Genomic DNA, 20,204 nt, shown 5'->3' on the forward strand with positions numbered 1-20,204 from the left:
ATGCTTTTCTGTGAGTGTTTCCTTTATGATGTTTTCTGCATTTTGGCTTTTTTTTTAAAAAAAGAAAAAAAAAGAAAGAAAGAAAGAAAAAAAAAGATTTGTTGCTGGAAAACTTCTGAGTTACAACAGCCATATATGGTTACCTGGTGGACCTTGCAGAACCAAATTCTAGGGCTGAAATGTATTGTTGACCAATGGGCATTAATCAGACTGAACACTAAATAAAAAATTAAATCCAATTTTACACAAAAACACAGGTTCTATCACTGTTGTTTTTCGTTCTATTTTGCTCTTATGTTTGCTATGACTTGTTAAGCAGAAATTTTCTTTCTATCTATAAAGTTACATTTGCTATAATGTATCTTGCCTGCATGTTGTTTCTTCTTTCTTCTCACTGCTGCCCCAATCATGGCAAGCAAGTCATCCTCACTGCATTTGCTTCGTATTGCATCTCTGAAACAACAGTTAAAACACCCGTTAAACAGTACCAGGCAATTACCACACAGTGAAATGTTGGTACACTAAAAAGGAAGAAAAACTTTGCAGAAATCTTCAACAGTAATCTTGTAGTCTGCAGTAGGCAACAGCAGGATAACAAACCCACTGGACAAGAATGGGAAAGTCATGATAGAAGTTACTTTTATTTTTATAAATAAACAGGTATCTTACACAAATGCTCAAGAGTATACATAGGATCTTGGGCTGAAGAGGTGGAGCAGAAACTGACATTAGTTTTGTTGAAGAGGGAGTAGTGGAACACAGCACAATTTCTTGCAAAATGAAGACAAATTTATTGATAAACTGTTAATTAATTGCCAAGCTCACTAATGTGACCATTTTACAACAGGTACTTACTGCTTGGAGTATATGTGAATTTTCAGGCTTCCCTGATAGATCTGTTGCAAAAACACTTTGGGTTCCCCACCAGATAACATTATGCAAGTCCCTCCCTCAATATTTCAGTGACACAACGTTTTGGCATCTTCAGGTGGTGGTGATTTCCACCATCACTGCTGCAAGATGCAACTGGCAATTTCCACGTGACAGCTTTGAAATTTATCATGTGGATGACTATGACCATCATATTTAGAATTCAGAGGATTTCATAGAATACCTGAAGATGCTTAAACTAGAACTTTCAGATCTTTTAGTTAGCTCAAATGTTATATCATTACTTACAAAAGTGCCCCTGCAGCCCTCATTAGAGATTATTAGCAGCAAGTTTGAGAAAAAAATTGTGGTGCTGTTTAAACATGTGCATACCTCATCCTATTTCTTATGTAACACCAACTACTTTGATCAAGTGGACAGTGTTCCCATGGGAGATCCTCTATTTCCCATAGTAAATATCCAACATTCTTCCTTCTGGCAGAATGCTGAAGAGACATTTGTGGTGTGGCCCACATAATACAGACACTACCTATGTTCCTGCAGCATTTGCACTCGCTCCATCTGAATATTCAGTTCACTGTGTAAGTACAAAAAGATAGCAGCTTACCATCCCTGGATGTCACGGTTAGAAGAAAAGCTGACAGAACACTGGGGCATAGTCTCTACTGCAAACTGATACACGCAGAGTTATATTTGCGGTCCAAAAGTTGCCATCACCCTGCACAATGTGGTAGTGTCTTACACTCCCTGGCACATAGAGCACACGTGATCTCAGATACCGACAGTCTGCCTGGTGAACTGTAACACCTAAGAACAGTGTTCCAGCAGAATGTTTATTCTTGTAAACAGATTTGCAATGTGTTCTGAGCAAAGCAAGTTCAGTGTAGGGATGTAAATGAAGATACTTAGACAAGCACTGCAAATGGCTTTCTTGCCATATTTCAGTGGCATGTTTTCAAAAATAGGAAGAATCGCTAAGAGAAACAGAATCAAGTGTGTTTTTCGTCTACCAGCAAAACTAAGGAATTGCTTCGGTTCAGTTAAAGACAATCTTGACCTTAGAAAACACAGATCATATATAAGATCTGATGCCATTATGGCAAATCTTATATAGGGCAGACACCTCACATTGTGCAAGAACACTGTGTTCAACAGCGCTGACAAAAATGCCACCCAGTAAATTAGTGGTAGCAGAGCACTGCCTGAATACAGGGCACCACACGTTTCCCAAGAGGACTGAAATTTTATCCTCAGCATCATCACTCTAGGATTGTGTTTTTAAGAATGAGGCATGTATCCATACGGTGGGCAATCTTACCAACAGGAATATGGAATTTTGACTAAGCACTGCCCAGAATCCAGCACTGACTGCCATGAAATTAAAACAGTAGAAACCAGATCCTCCGATGTATGACCTGATGCAGCACCTTGCAGAGAGTTAATTCAGCTTTTAACCACACGAGTGTCCAGAAGTGCAGTCATTGCCCACAATACATAAGCAGAAGGCTACTATGAATGGCATTTCCATCCAACTGGGAGTGCCTGTCCACACATTCGTACTCCTGCTTCTAGCCTGACAAATTTCAATTCTGCTGTGCGAATATCACCAGTCACATCTTGCAGCAGTGATGACAGGACCCACCACTACCTGAAGATGACGAACAGTTGCGTTGGTGAAATATTGTGAGGCTTGCACAAAGTTATTCAGTGGCAAATCTGAGAAGATTTGTATACATTATTTTTCTGTGATGCAGGTAATGTGCAGCAAAATGTGATAACTTTCTGCATTTACCTTTTTATAAATTTCAAAATACCCCAAAAATTGGTGAGAAACACTGAACATATGACGTAACCAGATGACATACCCCACAGCATGTGCAGCAGTTGGGGCTGAGTGTAAAGGAATGATTGAGCAGTGCAATACTTTCATTTGAGCAAACAGAGCAAATTTCGAAAACATTTTGTAAATATGATCTGTTGTAAATGTAGATGTTACAAAATTATTGTCCCTGCTGTAATCAAGCAAAAGCAGTTCTGATTTTGTGTTTTTTGCTTCTGTCCCTTCTCTTTTTGTTTACAGACATTAGTTAGTAAAGAAACAATAGGTCACTTAATGGCAATGATGCTATTCTGAAGTTTATACTCATCTACTTGTTATGCAATATGGTAGGTTTTCATTGTACTGTACTTTGCAAGAAATCAAGGAAACTGCAAGATCGGTAAATAAAATAATAAACTTCAATATAAATACATAATTGTTTAACACAATGAAAAAATACTGCCTGCCAGATGCAAGACTCAAATCCTGAACACCATCACTAAAGTCGCACACGTGTGTCCGTAGCCACAATGATATGAATACTTGACTTGGGTTGGGATGATCAAGTGTGACAGGCCGAGAGGCTCAACCACTGCAAGCATGGCAAGGTACATCATCTGGTGACATTTGTCATTCGCTTTTGACACATTTCCCAACATTTGTATCGTATCCAACATTTGTGATCCCATGTGTCTTGTATTAAATTACTTGTCTCAGGGTCATATACAGTGCTTTGGAGGTTTTTAAATGATAATACGCATCACCCTGTCTGTGTGTGTGTGTGTGTGTGTGTGTGTGTGTGTGTGTGTGTGTGTTTATATATATGAAACAAATGCTAACAAAGAGATAGAGGGCCTGGCCAGTACTTACCTCAGCTCAGTACATCCGATAGATACACAAAACAGAACAGAAAATTGACGTATCCTACCTTTCGGAACTTCGTTCCTTCATCAGGGAGGAGAGAGGGGAAAAAAGGGGAAGAAGGGAAAGTGGATTCAGTTATTCACAACCCAGGTTATGAAGCAACAGGGGAAAGGTAAACAGGGAGGGTAGCAAAGATGGAGGCATGGATGTCAGAGGGAAGCCAAAGATATTCTACTGTAATTACTGTGCCAGCTTCAAACCAAGGAGGATGAATACAGAAGTAAAGAGGCACATAGTATAAAGATAAACGCACCTATGTAGGATGAAAAGATGCATGAATGGCTAAAGAGGAAAGGGAAAGAGGAGAAGACTAAAGAGTAAATGGGAGTGAGGTTGGTTAACATATGTTCAGTCCAGGGGGATGGCGGGATGAAAGGATGTGTTGGAGTGCAAGTTCCCATCTCTGCAGTTCCGAGGTACTGGTGTTGGGTGGAAGAAGGCAAATGGCACATATGGTGTAGCAGGTTCCTAGGTCCCTAGAATTATGCTGGAGGGCATGCTCCGCTACTGGGTATTGGACATCTCCTAGGTGGACAGTTCGTCTGTGCCCATTCACGCGCTCAGCCAGTTTAGTTGTCGTCATACCAAAGTAAAAGGCTGTGCAGTGCAGGCATGTCAGCTGATAAATGACATGTTGTCTCACATGTGGCCCCGCCTTGAGTTGTGTATGTTATACCAGTAGCGGGGCAGGAGTAGTTGGTTGTGGGGGGATGCATGGGGCAGGTTTTGCATCGGGGTCGGTTACAGGGGTAGGAACCGCTGGGTAGAGAAGGTGGTCTGGGAATATTGTAGGGTTTGACAAGGATGTTACGGAGGTTAGGGGGTCGGCAAAAGGCAACTCTGGGTGGTGTGGGGAGAATATTGTCAAGGGATGATCTCACTTCAGGGCTTGACTTGAGAAATTCATATCCGTGGCAGAGTAATTAGTTGACTTATTCGAGGCCAGGATAATATTGGGTGAAAAGGGGGATGCTTCTGTGTGGTCTGGGGGTAGTAACATTATTGTTGTGTGGGGAGGAATGTATTGCTTGGGAGATCTGTTTGTGGACAAGGTCTGCAGGATAGTTGTGGGAGAGGAATGCACTGATATATAATATAATAGAGGGAAACATTCCAAATGGGAAAAATATGTCTAAAAACAAAGATGATGTAACTTACCAAACGAAACTGTTGGTATGTTGATAGACACACAAACAAACACACACACAAAATTCAAGCTTTCGCAACCCACAGTTGCTTCATCAGGAAAGAGGGAAGGAGAGGGAAAGACGAAAGGATGTGGGTTTTAAGGGAGAGGGTAAGGAGTCATTCCAACCCTGGGAGTGGAAAGACTTACCTTAGGGGGGAAAAAGGACAGGTATACACTCACGCGCACACACACACACACACACACACACACACACACACACACACACACACACACACATATATATTCATCCGCACATATACAGACACAAGCAGGGTATATGTGCGGATGGATATGTGTGTGTGTGTGTGTGTGTGTGTGTGTGTGTGTGTGTGTGTGTGTGTGTGTGTGTGTGGCATACTGATCTGAACTATGCAGCCTTCAAATGGAAGTTTTTTGATCATTCCTTATTTTTCACCCTGCCACCTTGGCAATATGTACCGCAAATCATCAGACAGACGACCTTCCTGCATGCTTCGAGCATCCCCTCGTGCTGTTCCGAACCAATGCTAATCTTTGTAACTGTGACGAGCAGTGTGCAGATTGCACCTTTGTATCCCACAAAGAGGTGACAGTTCCCAGTGGCATGAATGGTTACTGTTTATTGACTGTCACTGAGTTGGTGAGTCATTTGGTAAATCAGATCTTCTGAAGGAAGATTTAACAAAAAGAGCACATCCAGGAAAGGATGAAAGCATGTCTAATTAACTGGAACACAAAATTAATAATTAGTGGTGACAAAGATCCTCTGCAATAAAAAATAATGTCCACTTACTTCATGTATTAGTCTTCAAGTGACAGAATATATGTAACTGTGTCCTTATTTACACTGATTAAACAATGTAAATTCCAGGTAGGAATATCAACAGTGCAGGGAAAGATAGATCACTATTTACCGTAAAGAAAACAAAGTTGCACACAGGCACAACACACAAGCAAGCACACTGCGCGCGCACGCACACACGCACGCACACACAGAGAAAAAAAAACTGCCAAGTCCAGCAGCTAGGGGCAAGCTGCTGGAGTTGGCAGTCATATGTGTGTGACATGTGCTTGCCTGTGTGTATGAATGTGTGTGTTTCTCTGTATCTCTTTTGCTGATGAAGGCTGTGGCCGAAAGCTTTGTGTAAGTGCCTTTTTAATTGTGCCTGTCTACAATGTAACATGTCTCCTTTACAGTAAGCAGCAATCTATGTTTTCCTATATTTTTCATTTACACAGATGTAATTAACAAATCAGAGTCTATTTATTCCAGAGAAGTGACAGTTTGTTCATGACAGTTCAGCACAAATCTGATTTTTTATATACAGCAAGGCTACCTATAAATTATTCTGTGTGCCAGTGTTCATGCTGACTATAGGGATTCACACTGATCATGTGTAATTTGACATCTGGTCCTGTAAACTTACTTCTGCTCAACGTGAAAAATTCTCCAATCCACGTTTTGTAATTAACCTTAACATATCAAATAATGCACCCTTCAATATAACTGCTTATTGTCCACTTCCCATCACTCTATTCCCAATGTCAACCCAGCTGACCTCTACTTCTAATCCAAAAACCATGGTTGACTCAATGTTTGCTATTGCAAGCTATTGCAACACAAAAGTGCCAGAGGCACCAGTAATGATATATAATTAAAAATACTAGAAAGTAAGGCTCACCGGTTAGTTCATGCTATGACAAACACTACAAGTGTCTAAGACACTGCACTCTCACACAAGTACGAGGTCTGAATACATTCCAGTTACGATACACTAAACTATTTCATTCACGGTGGCAATATACATACTCTCTCCCCAATAAACAGAATAGTTATACCTCAATTGTTCACAAGTGTATATTATGACTCTTGCCACAGCAATGCAGTCAGTATGCCACAGGCGTGCCATAGAAAGGGATCAGGTTCAATTCCTTGTAGAGCCGGGAAATTCTGCTCGGTGGACAGACTGGAATAGGGTACACTCTGCTTGTAGTTCCAGCTGAGGAGCTACTCAAGTGAGAAGTAGTGTCTTCAACTTCTGGAAGTTGATAACAGCCTGGAGAGTTGTATACTGACCCCCTAACTCTCCATAGATATATAGTAGAGGACATCTCTCGAAGAGCATTGCGTGGTCTTCTGGGCCCAATGCAGAGTTCCTTTATCAATGTATATTGTATATCACCACTTGTACACACTCATCAGCACAGTACCATGTTGTCTCTTCCCGTGGCAAATTTTTATTCCCTTGTTTCCAGATCAACATTTTTCCTCTTCTCTCTCTCTCTCTCTCTCTCTCTTTTTTTAACTGTCATTACTTGCACCACACATATTCCACACAGTTTATGCTCACTCCTCACTCCTTCAATGATACTGCCCATCCTTCTCTAGTGTGCGAGTTGTCCCTGCTTTCCTGCGTGTTTGTTGGTTTAAACACCCTTGTTTCAAAAGAGAGTGACAGCTTAGATACAGTCTTGTCAACATTTTGTATTTTTATTTAGCAATTATTGTTTGAGCCTTATAGGCGAATGTCACAAGATATTGTCAACCACTGCATTCACTAGATTGGAATGGGGTTCATGGTAACTTATCAATTCATTTTTTAAGTTGCTGTTATCTTTTTCATCCTATCTTGGACTAGCTTTTCCATACTCCCACTCTATTTTACGTAGTCAAACAGTTATCTGCCCTTGCAAACTTGCTCCTTTACCACCAAGTTAACTAATACTGGGCAGCCTAACAGAAGTTCCAATATCCAGTCTTTCACCACAATTCACCTACACACACTTTTCACTCACTGATTTTCTTTTTTCAATGTCATAAATATTTTGCTTTCACAGACTGCTGTGCTTTGAACATAAAATTGTAGGAACATCTGCCTCACATGTCAGTTTTTTTTTTTTATTTATTAAAGAATATGCTCCTTGCTTATTCCTATCTGCTTCTGATACATTTCCGTTCTCACTTTTATTTTGTTTTGATCCATTTCTTTTTTCTTTGATAGACAAGTCAAACAACAATGGCAATATGTTGCAGCCCCCTGTGTTTCACCCTACTTACTACGAACTTACTTTTCTTAGCTTCCAATTTCATTAGTCATTTGGTTTCTAAGATACTTAAATTAATTGTTTGACCCTATATTTTTATATCTTATTTTACCTTCGGTTGATAAAGGATTTCTGTTATGCTCACAAAGAGAGAGCTGATTCTTCCCACCCCCCACCCCCCTTACCATGTCCTGAAACAAACTTATCGCCAAGTAACTTGCAGTTTTTTTCCTATTATTAATCTCTTAGTTTAGTCATCAATTTAAAAGTGTCAGTTGTTGGTCCCATTGTCTAATAATTTGTACATTTATACATATGAAGTTCCAATTTTTATTTGGAACATATAGACTCTGATAATCATGAATCACAGTTCAAATGGCTCTGGGCACTATGGGACTTAACATCTGAGCCAAGGCAGGATTCAAACCTGCGACCGTAGCAGTCGCGCGGTTCTGGACTGAAGCGTCTAGAACCACTCGGCAACGGTGGCTGGTGAATCATAGTTACCATCACATGGACAGAAATACTGTGTTAACTTTATTACAACCAAGGGACATAGCTAAAAATGTCTTTACATAATTTCCAGTCCTGATTACTTTCCTCTAATTTAATCTCACAAATAGGTTAGTGTAACATGATGTTGACAGAGGCAAATTATATATACTCACAAATTATTTAGTTAGAGGTATCTGGTTTGTATGTCTTGGAGGGAGGAGGGTGCAAGCTGAAAACTTCAAGAAAAGATTACTCATTTCATACCTGCTGGATTTAACTGCAGTTTATCTCTTCCATATACCAACCACATACCTAATGTGCATGGCAAACAGTTTGAAAGTATTATTCTATACTCAGCATTTGGAACTATCAGTTCCTTCATGAGAGAGGAAAGAGGGATAAGTTTCTGAAGGTCTGAAAGGTCACTCGGACTCCACGACTAATGTGAGGACAAGAGGAACAAATGTGTCTATAAGAAGTTTTGGAATTTCACCTCCTGAAGGTAAAATACTGATCAGTCTGTCAGTCTTCTAGTAATTTTATGGTTTCCTCACATGAATTTTCACTTGGACACGATTATTCTATGTTTCATCACTCACCTGAGAGATATCTCTGAATTCCCAAAGAGACACACCTTCAAATTGCCATCAGCTGTTATCCGTAAACGGTTGCACGTGCCACAGAAGTGTTCACTCATTGAGGTAATAAATCCCACATGTCCCTTCAAGCCCGGGACATGGGATGCCTGCAAAAAGAAATTGTAAGAAAATAGCTACTGCTGTTGTGAATATACTATAAATGTGTTGCTCACCAAGTGGAGGAAGGAGAAAACGCGCATTAAGGGGAGTTTGAACGCCCTATCCTGACAATGTTAAATTTAGTGACTTAACTTCCCCGTATTTCAGGAACAACTGTAGCCATTGACAAGAAACTTTTACAGCACATTAAACTATATGTTCTGAGTCTTACAATAATTGCATTTCAGCCACTGCTTTTGGAAATACAATTTTTTAATTACACAGTTAAAATTTTGTGTACTTTTTTGTATGTTATTCTAAATAATTTTATTTATACATAACATTATGTTCTTCTTTTAGTTCGGAAGACTCAGGATACATATGTTATTACTCCCTGAAAATTTGAATTCGCTACTCGAAGTAGTTTCTGAGATTTAGGGAAAAATGCAAGAGAAAATGTAAATTTTCAGGAAGAGTTTTTAAAGTTTTAATAGACTGTTACTTAATATATGCTTAACATTTTATTTTTAGTCACTCAGAAGCACCCTGCACCATACTGTATATCATCCTCTTGATCTTTTTTAAGTTTTTTCTTGTTTTCTTCTTTCTGGACTCCGTAGTGGCCAACTGTGCTGCATACTCTGCTTTACCAGTACAAACCTTGTCCATCCATTCAAATTCTCTGATGCAGTTTGCTCCAGAATTAATTCCCATATGTTGTAGCACTTTCACGCTACCAATGCTGCCATCATTAAAAGCAATAACAGCATGACTGACCCCCACTTTAGTGTTTTCATTACAAGAAAAACATTTTTTGGTCTACATCTACATCCATACTCCTCAAGCCACCTGACGGTGTAGGGTACCTTGAGTACCTCTATTGGTTCTCCCTTCTATTCCAGTCTCGTATTGTTTGTGGAAAGAAGGATTGTCGGTATGCCTCTGTGCGGCCTCTAATCTCTCTCATTTTATCCTCATGGTCTCTTCGCGGGATATACATAGGAGGGAGCAATATACTGCTTGACTCCTCGGTGAAGGTATGTTCTCGAAACTTCAGCAAAAGTCCGTACCGAGCTACTGAGCGTCTCTTCTGCAGAGTCTTCCACTGGAGTTTATCTAACATCTCTGTAACGCTTTCGCGATTACTAAATGATCCTATAACGAAGCATGCTGCTCTCTGTTGGATCTTCTCTATGTCTTCTATCAACCCTATCTGGTACGGATCCCACACTGCTGAGCAGTATTCAAACAGTGGGCGAACAAGCGTACTGTAACCTAATTCCTTTGTTTTCGGATTGCATTTCCTTAGGATTCTTCCAACGAATCTCAGTCTGGCACCTGATTTACCGACGATCAACTTTATATGATCATTCCATTTTAAATCACTCCTAATGCATGCTCCCAGATAATTTATGGAATTAACTGCTTCCAATTGCTGACCTGCTATATTGTAGCTAAATGATATGGGATCTTTCTTTCTATGTATTCGCAGCACATTACACTTGTCTACATTGAGATTCAATTGCCATTCCCTGCACCATGCATCAATTTGCTGCAGATCATCCTGTATTTCAGTACAATTTTCCATTGTTGCAACCTCTCGATATACCACAGCATCATCCGCAAAAAGCCTCAGTGAACTTCCGATGTCATTCACAAGGTCATTTACGTACATTGTGAATAGGAACGGTCCTACGACACGCCCCTGCAGCACACCTGAAATCACTCTTACTTCGGAAGACTTCTCTCCATTGAGAATGACATGCTGCGTTCTGTTATCTAGCAACTCTTCAATCCAATCACATAATTGGTCTGATAGTCCATATGCTCTTACTTTGTTCATTAAACGATTGCGGGGAACTGTATCGAACGCCTTGCGGATGTCAAGAAACACAGCATCTATTTGGGAACCCGTGTCTATGGCCCTCTGAGTCTCGTGGACGAATAGCGCGAGCTGGGTTTCACACGATCGTCTTTTTCGAAACCCATGCTGATTCCTACAGAGTAGATTTCTAGTTTACAGAAAAGTCATAATACTCGAACATAATACATGTTCTAAAATTCTACAACTGATCGACGTTAGAGATATAGGTCTATAGTTCTGCACTTCTGTTCGACGTCCCTTCTTGAAAACGGGGATGACCTGTGCCCTTTTCCAATTCTTTGGAACGCTATGCTCTTGTAGAGACCTACAGTACACTGCTGCAAGAAGGGGGACAAGTTCCTTCGCATACTCTGTGTAAAACTGAACTGGTATCCCATCAGGTCCAGTGGCCTTTCCTCTTTTGAGTGATTTTAATTGTTTCTTTATCCCTCTGTCATCTATTTCAATATCTACCATTTTGTCATCTGTGTGACAATCTAGAGAAGGAACTACAGTGCAGTCTTCCTCTGTGAAACAGCTTTGGAAAAAGACATTTAGTATTTCGGCCTTTAGTCCATCATCCTCTGTTTCAGTACCTTTTTGGTCACAGAGTGTCTGGACATTTTGTTTTGATCCACCTACCGCTTTGACATAAGAGCAAAATTTCTTAGGATTTTCTGCCAAGTCAGTACATAGAACTTTACTTTCGAATTCATTTAACGCCTCTCGCATGGCCCTCCTCACATTACATTTCGCTTCGCGTAATTTTTGTTTGTCTGCAAGGTGTTGGCTATGTTTATGTTTGCTGTGAAGTTCCCTTTGCTTCCGCAGCAGTTTTCTAACTCGGTTGTTGTACCACGCTGGCTCTTTTCCATCTCTTACGATCTTGCTTGGCACATACTCATCTAATGCATATTGTACGATGGTTTTGAACTTTGTCCACTGATCCTCAACACTATCTGTACTTAAAACAAAACTTTTGTGTTGAGCTGTCAGGTACTCTGAAATCTGATTTTTGTCACTTTTGCTAACCAGAAAAATCTTCGTACCTTTTTTAATATTTCTATTTACGGCTGAAATCATCGATGCAGTAACCACTTTATGATCGCTGATTCCCTGTTCTGCGTTAACTGTTTCAAATAGTTCAGGTCTGTTTGTCACTAGAAGGTCTAATATGTTATCGCCACGAGTTGGTTCTCTGTTTAACTGCTCAAGGTAGTTTTCAGATAAAGCTCTTAAAAAATTTCACTGGATTCTTTGCCCCTGCCATCCGTTATGAAAGTTTGAGTCTCCCAGTCTATATCCAGCAAATTAAAATCTCCACCCAGAACTATAACATGGTGGGCAAATCTACTCGAAATATTTTCCAAATTATCCTTCAGGTGCTCAGCCACAACAGCTGCTGAGCCAGGGGGCCTATAGAGACATCCAATTACCATGTCTGAGCCTGCTTTAACCGTGAACTTCACCCAAATTATTTCACATTTCGGATCTCCGTCAATTTCCTTCGATACTATTGCACTTCTTATCGCTTTAAACATGCCTCCCCCTTCACTGTCCAGCCTGTCTCTGCGGTATACATTCCAATCTGAGTTTAGAATTTATTACTGTTTACATCTGGTTTCAGACAACTTTCTGTCCCTAGTACTATGTGGGCATTGTGACCGTTTATTAATCAGAGCAGTTCTGGGACATTTCTATAGATGCTCCTGCAGTTTACTATTAGCACATTAATATTGTTATTCCCTGTTGCATTTTGTCTATTTCTACCTTGTCGCATCTCAGGAGGTGTCTTGTCGGGCCTAGGGAGGGAATTCTCTAACCTAAAAAACCCACATGTGCACTCCACACATACTCCGCTACCCTTGTAGCCGCTTCCTGCATGTAGTGCACGCGTGACCTATTCAGGGGGACCCTACTTTTCTCCACCCGATAGCGGAGGTCGAGAAATTTGCACCCCAGATCTCCGCAGAATCGTTTGAGCCCCTGGTTTAAGCCTTCCACTCGGCTCCAAACCAGAGGACCACTATCGGTTCTGGGAACGATACGACAAATAGCTAGCTCAGATTCCACCCCGCGAGGCTTTCCGCCTTCACCAACTCCGCTAACTGCCTGTACGAACTGAGGATGACCTCTGAACTCAGACGGCAGGAGTCATTGGTGCCGACATGAGCAACAATTTGCAGTCGGGTGCACCCAGTGCTCTCTATCACTGCCGGCACGGCCTCCTCCACATCTCAGATGAGACCCCCGGCAAGCAGACAGAGTGAACACCGACCTTCTTCCCCGACCTTTCCGCTATTTCCCTAAGGGGCTCCATCACCCGCCTAACGTTGGAGCTCCCAATAACTAATAAACCCCTCCCCCCCATGTGCCTGCTCGGACCTTGCTGAAGGAGTGGCCACATGTCCACTCACAGGCAGAATGGACGGTGCCACATGGCCAGCCTCCACAGTGACCCTCCGCCTCGTGCGCCGCGAATGCCGCTGAACCCGCCACTCCCCTTGGGAAGAGGGTGGCCCAACCGCGCCCGGTACCCGCAAAGATGTGTCGACAGAAGGGTCAGTGGGTGAAGCATGTAACACCTGGGGTGTACCATGCAACGCACCAGACTCCCCACTGCCGCTACACTCCAAGGCTACAGCCTGAAGACGGCTAATCGCGGCCATCAACACGTTCAGCTGTTCGCGAACAGTGGCCAGCTCCTCCTGTGTCCGTACACAGCAGTCACACATCCTATCCATACTAAGAAATCAATTTACTGTAGAGAGTTAATCAACTTATAACTGGACTGCTAATTCACTAAAGGCGGCTGATAGTTGACTAAACTGTGGTTACTAGACACTTCCTGTAGAAAACAATGAAAATAGCACTACCTGTCTCTGGACTGTATTCAAAACAAACACTAGCACTACTGGCACTATGGCTGACTAAACGGAGTCTCTCTGACTGTATTCAAAACAAACACAAAATCTATGGAACACTATTACTAGCACTCGACAATTAAAGCTTCCTAAAAGCAAAAACACACGGAAGAAGAAGTGACAAGTAAGAAAAATAGAGTTAATACTTAAACTAGCGTAGCTCGCTGCACAGCAGACGTGACGCAGATGGCAGTTACGATGACACTGACACTATAAGATTATTGAACGACTCATTGGGATTTTGAGTCTGACAATGCAGACACTTCTTCAATAATTCAGGATTGCCAGGTCTCTGTAAACAGGTTTTATGGTATCCGCAACTGCTGCTGGGATAGAATGTTTATGGCTGTATGACCTGTTTGAGTACTGGGCATTGCGGTAATTGCACCATGAACCAGATCCACGAGGGCAAAGATGGTGTACTGGTTTATCATCAGCTGACAGTCTCTGGAAGAAGGTAGCCCATACTGCCTGCTTCATTTTCAACAAATCCTCAGTATTATTTCTAATGGCAATCTCATAATACTGTTGTAGTTCATCAATCATTTTGTCTGTCAGCCTGCTTCTTATGGTCTTACCACCTGAAAGTTTCTTGTCTCTCAAACTTTGTTTCAACTTCCTCAATCTGGTACCCATCCTCTTCTGGACATGACCAACACATTCCATTTCTGTGATAAGCTTCTCACCATAAGGCTGAGTGGCTACTACACTGTTATATGCATTTGAGTCTGCCTAACCTAAGAACTTAGTGTAACACACTCGCCTTTAGTTTACAGATCGATTATAAATTTCAACAGCTGCACAGGCCTCCGTACGACTAGTTGTCCTTCATAATTTCTGTCACAGATATGCCCTTCTTCATTCCCTGATTTATACTTATAACAATGTTTGGTTAAAATCTGGAAATCTATTAGCTTTCCAGTATCCACACTGGTCACTGTAGCAACAGAATTCTTAGAACTGCAGCTGCGCTTCTACCAAGTGCCCCAAAAGCTACTGATATGTCAATCATACCATCGTTTATTTCAGCAGCTTCATTTGCAGCACCCTTAATTGACTCACATGCAGAAGATTTCACAGCAGCTCCAATAAATCCTGCATACTTGTCCATTTTACAAAGTGGGCGTGGCATATACATCATGACACACATTGTTTCTGCTGCAGTGTGTCCTTTGCCAATAGCTCTCAATCCATAAAACCACCTAACATTTATTTCAAAATAATTATCTTTACCCTTATCAGAATTCCAAAATGAATGAGTATATTTACAACTGGCAGAATTAATGATAAGTTTCCTGGCTTGTCCATTTGATACCTCAATGTCTTCATGTAAACTAACTGGCCCTCCACATACATACAGCACACACATTCACATAACACCCCTGTTAGGATGTGTAAATGTATCAGAATATAACCTAACCTACCGTTTACGTGAGTTTTGTTTTGAGATAACTGTGTTATCACTATGTTTCATTTTAATCTTCGAAGCACTAATGGGTGTTTCGCTAGATACTCATGAGTTTGCCAGTATTTCATTGTCTGTAACTTCACACACCACATGCTGAACACAATGTTTCTCTTTATTCAAAAATTTATTACCATGAAACCCACATTTCTTAAAAACACTTCATTTTGGAGTCATACTTTCTGAGAGATTTACCAGTCTATTCGTCACTTTTCCTCGGAAAAACGTTAGCACTTCGATATACAAAGCATGTTTATACTATGAAAAGATACGATACTATTTTTGACAGTGCTACCAATACAAACACATAATTTAACCTTCATAACACAGCAATCCACAGCTTTCTACAGGGTGGTCCATTGATAGTGACCGGGCCAAATATCTCACGAAATAAGCATCAAATGAAAAAACTACAAAGAACGAAATTCGTCTAGCTTGAAGGGAGAAACCAGATGGCGCTATGGTTGGCCTGCTAGATGGCACTGCCATAGGTCAAACTCATATCAACTGCATTTTTTAAAAATAGGAACCCCCATTTTTTTATTACATATTCATGTAGTACGTAAAGAAATATGAATGTTTTAGCTGGACAACTTTTTTCGCTTTGTGATAGATGGGGCTGTAATAGTCAAAAATGGTTCAAATGGCTCTGAGCACTATGGGACTTAACTTCTGAGGTCATCAGTCCCCTAGAACTTAGAACTACTTAAACCTAACTAACCTAAGGACATCACACACATCCATGCCCGAGGCAGGATTCGAACCTGCGACCGTAGCGGTCGCGCGTTTCCAGACTGTAGCGCCTAGCACCGCTCGGCCACTCCGGCCAGCTGCTGTAATAGTCACAAACATGTAAGTATGTGGTATCACATAACATTCCGCCAGTGCGGACGGTATTTGCTTCATGATACATTACCCGTGTTAAAATGGACCGTTTACCAATTGCAGAAAAGGTCGATATCGTGTTGATGTATGGTTATTGTGATAAAAATGCGCAAGGGGCGTGTGCTATGTATGCTGCTCGGTATCCTGGACGACATCATCGATGTGTCCAGACCATTCGCCCGATAGTTACATTATTTATGGAAACAGGAAGTGTCCAGCCACATGTGAAACACCAACCACGACCTGCAACAAATGATGATGCCCTAGTAGGTGTTTTAGCTGCTGGGGCAGCTAATCCACACATCAGTAGCAAACAAATTGCGCGAGAATTGGGAATCTCAAAAACGTCGGTGTTGAGAATGCTACATCAACATCGATTGCACCCGTACCATATTTCTATGCACCAGGAATTGCATGGCGATGACTTTGAACGTCATGTACAGTTCTGCCACAGGGCACAAGAGAAATTACGGGACGATGAAAGATTTTTTGCATGCGTTCTATTTAGCGATGAAGCATCATTCACCAACAGCAGTAACCTAAACCGCCATAATATGCACTATTGGCCAACGAAAAATCTACGATGGCAGCGACAAGTGGAACAGCAGCGAGCTTGGCAGGTTAATGTATGGTGTGGCATTAAGGGAGGAAGGATAATTGGCCCCCATTTTATCGATGGCAATCTAAATGGTGCAATGTATGCTGATTTCCTGCGTAATGTTCTACCAATGTTACTACAAGATGTTTCACTGCATGACAGAATAGCGATGTACTTCCAACATGATGGATGTCCGGCACATAGTTTGCGTGCGGTTGAAGCATTATTGAATAGCATATTTCATGACAGGTGGATTGGTCATCAAAGCACCATACCATGGCTCGCACATTCACCGGATCTGACGTCCCCGGATTTCTTTCTGTGGGGAAAGTTGAAGGATATTTGCTATCGTGATCCACCGACAATGCCTGACAACATGCGTCAGTGCATTGTCAATGCATGTGCGAACATTACGGAAGGCGAACTACTCACTGTTGAGAGGAATGTCATTACACGTATTGCCAAAGGCATTGAGGTTGACAGACATCATTTTGAGCATTTATTGCATTAATGTGGTATTTACAGGTAATCACGCCGTAACAGCATGCGTTCTTAGAAATGATAAGTTCACAAAGGTACATGTATCACATTGGAACAACCGAAATAAAATGTTCAAATGTACCTACATTCTGTATTTTAATTTAAAAAACCTACCTGTTACCAACTGTTCGCCTAAAATTATGAGACATATGTTTGTGACTATTACAGCGCCATCTATCACAAAGCGAAGAAAGTGGTCCAACTAAAACATTCATATTTCTTTACGTATTATACGAATATGTAATAAAAAATGGGGTTCCTACTTAAAAAAACACAGTTGATATCAGTTTGATCTATGGCAGCGCCTTATAGCAGGCCAACCATTGCGCCAGCTGGTTTCCCCTTTCGAGCTAGACAAATTTCGTTCTTTGTAGTTTTTTCGTTTGACACTTATTTCGTGAGATATTTGGCCCGGTCACGATCAATGGACTACGCTGTATATAAAAAATTACCGATTTTATTAGGTCTTGAAGTAATGCATGTAAAAATTTTAACATTTTCAACTGGTGTAGATAATATTTTAGAAAATAAAATAAAATACTTCCCACGCAAGTTTATAAGTAATATACATATCATTTTATTTGGAAAATTGCAAATTTTATAATCAGATAAAAACCCGAAAAAAAGAACAAGAATGTTTTCCCCTTCTAACTCCCCTTAAAGTTACGGAAATGTGCAAGCTTTCAGAGCCAGTGGCTTCTTCTTCTGGCAGAAACAATGAAGGGGAAGGAAAAGGGAAGAAAGAAAAGGATTGTCAAGGTTTAGGAAATGGGGAGAGTTGCAGAAAAGCTGCAGAGAAACCCAGGCCAGGACAGACTTACTGAATGGGATGAGAAATATGTAACTAAACCAGTCCATCTCTCATACCACCAGCAGATGTGAAGTATTCTTGTGATTGGTAGTAAGTCATAAACATTAAATTATTTTCAATGTATGTTCATATGTAATACTGCACGTACCTTTGAGGTATCATTGGGCCCATTGGGAAGAGGATCAAAATCAGGCCACTGCTTTCTAATTATTTGGAGCATTTCACTAAATGAGACCATCTTCCCATCATTCCATTTGTTGCCGCTGAAAGGCATGTACTCGATAAATCTTACATCAACATTTTACTCTTTTGTTAACTCCACAAAACTGCACACTTCATCTTCATTAAAATCTCGCATTACAACACAATTTATCTGTGGAAGAAAGACACCATTAAAAACTTGGTATCAGATAAAGCTTGGTTTAAACAGAGTTTGAAAGACTTTTCGATAGGCAACTCATCCTACTCTATAGATGAATATCTTAACAGTGGCTGTTAGGCCAGCTTAAATAAGAATGTCTGTTAGATTTCAGTTCTGAGAGCACTTTGTCATAACAGTCAAGATTATGTACTTTTTGTTTGATAAATTTATTAATAGTGCATAACAATGTTTCAGTCTGACAGCGTATCAATTCTGAAAATATTAGCTGTTCCAGTTTGTATTGTATTCACCTAGTTTGACAATCTCCTGACAAATGATCAGGGTATTCAAATGTTTTATATTTTTTGTGTTATACTTTCTGGCATGTTACTCACCCATGAGAATCATCTCATGTTTTGGGTCTTGGAACAAAAGCTGAATCTAATCTAATCTAACCTACAAAATAATGGTTCTACAAGTCTGTAGTTATATTTGTATACCTCACTGATTCTGTTAAATTAATCTTTTTCTCTCTTTTTAGAGAATGTGGGAATTTATCTTAGCATGCCAAGCTGTTAACCTTCTTAACAATTTACGAAAATTAAACTACATACATCTCCAATCTTTTTCCCCACTCCAACGCACACATCTTTTGCTGAAGGTATTATTTTAACTATTACATTAAATTATGAAGCTTTCTTGAAACTGTGCTGCCATTTGTGAAACAAAGTTAAAAGTGTTCTCAAGATAAAAGGTCTTCACAAAAGGAGCATTTAGTATCTGTGCAGGTGGTAACACTGACAGCCTTCATATAAACAAGCCCAAATGGTAGAACATCCTTATTTACGCATACACGCAATGGCAGAAAAAAGGAAAAGAGCACACCTTTCATTCAAGCATTGAATATATAAACTGATGAGACAAAACACTATGACCTCCTGTTTGATAATGTGTTTGTCCACTGTTGGAACACAATACAGCAGTGATTTTGTGTGGGACAAGTTCAACAAATTTCAAGTATGTTCCCAGCATTATGTGAGGTATGTTCCCAGCATTATGCAGCACCGCATGTCTAAGCACAGGTCATGTAATTCCCATAAATTGGAGATCAGTGGTTTCTGGGTGCAGAACTGGTATCTGATAGCATCGCAGATGTATTCCATCAGATTCAGAAGGGGTGAATTTGATTCTGGCCTCTTGACACTGAAAGTCATATTGTTGAAACATGTCACCTTCATTAGGGACAGGGTGCGGACAGTGCACAATAATGTTCACACAGAACAAAGCTGTTATGGAGCCTTCAGTTACTACCACAGGACCCACAGAAGACCAGGTGAATGTCCTCCATAGCATAATATTGCTCCCACTGGCCTACGTCTGTAGCAAAGTGCACCTTTCAAGCACCAATTCACTCTGTTGACAGTGTATGTGCACAAAACCGTCAAGCAGGTGTAATGCGAAACACGAATGATTCAACCAGATGACACATTTCTATTGATTCACTGCCCAATCTCAATGCTCCTGAGCCACAGAAATTGTAATTCAACAGTGTTGTCAACATGGGAACATACAGGGGTTGTCTACAGCAGAGCCCTATGTTTAACAGTGTGCAATGAATGGTGTGCTCTGAAATACTCGTGCTTGCACCAACACTGTGTCATCAGACCTGCCACAGAA

At 40.7% G+C, this 20,204-nt stretch overlaps 1 pseudogene; it reads right to left on the minus strand.

Moving 5' to 3' along the window:
- Positions 1-311: 311 nt before the first annotated feature.
- The window catches only part of LOC124799238, a 40,167-nt pseudogene continuing 20,274 nt past the window's right edge, over positions 312-20,204 (minus strand).

This window comes from Schistocerca piceifrons, chromosome 1, assembly GCF_021461385.2.
Source record: "Schistocerca piceifrons isolate TAMUIC-IGC-003096 chromosome 1, iqSchPice1.1, whole genome shotgun sequence".
In the NCBI taxonomy this organism is placed as follows: Eukaryota; Metazoa; Arthropoda; class Insecta; order Orthoptera; family Acrididae; genus Schistocerca; species Schistocerca piceifrons.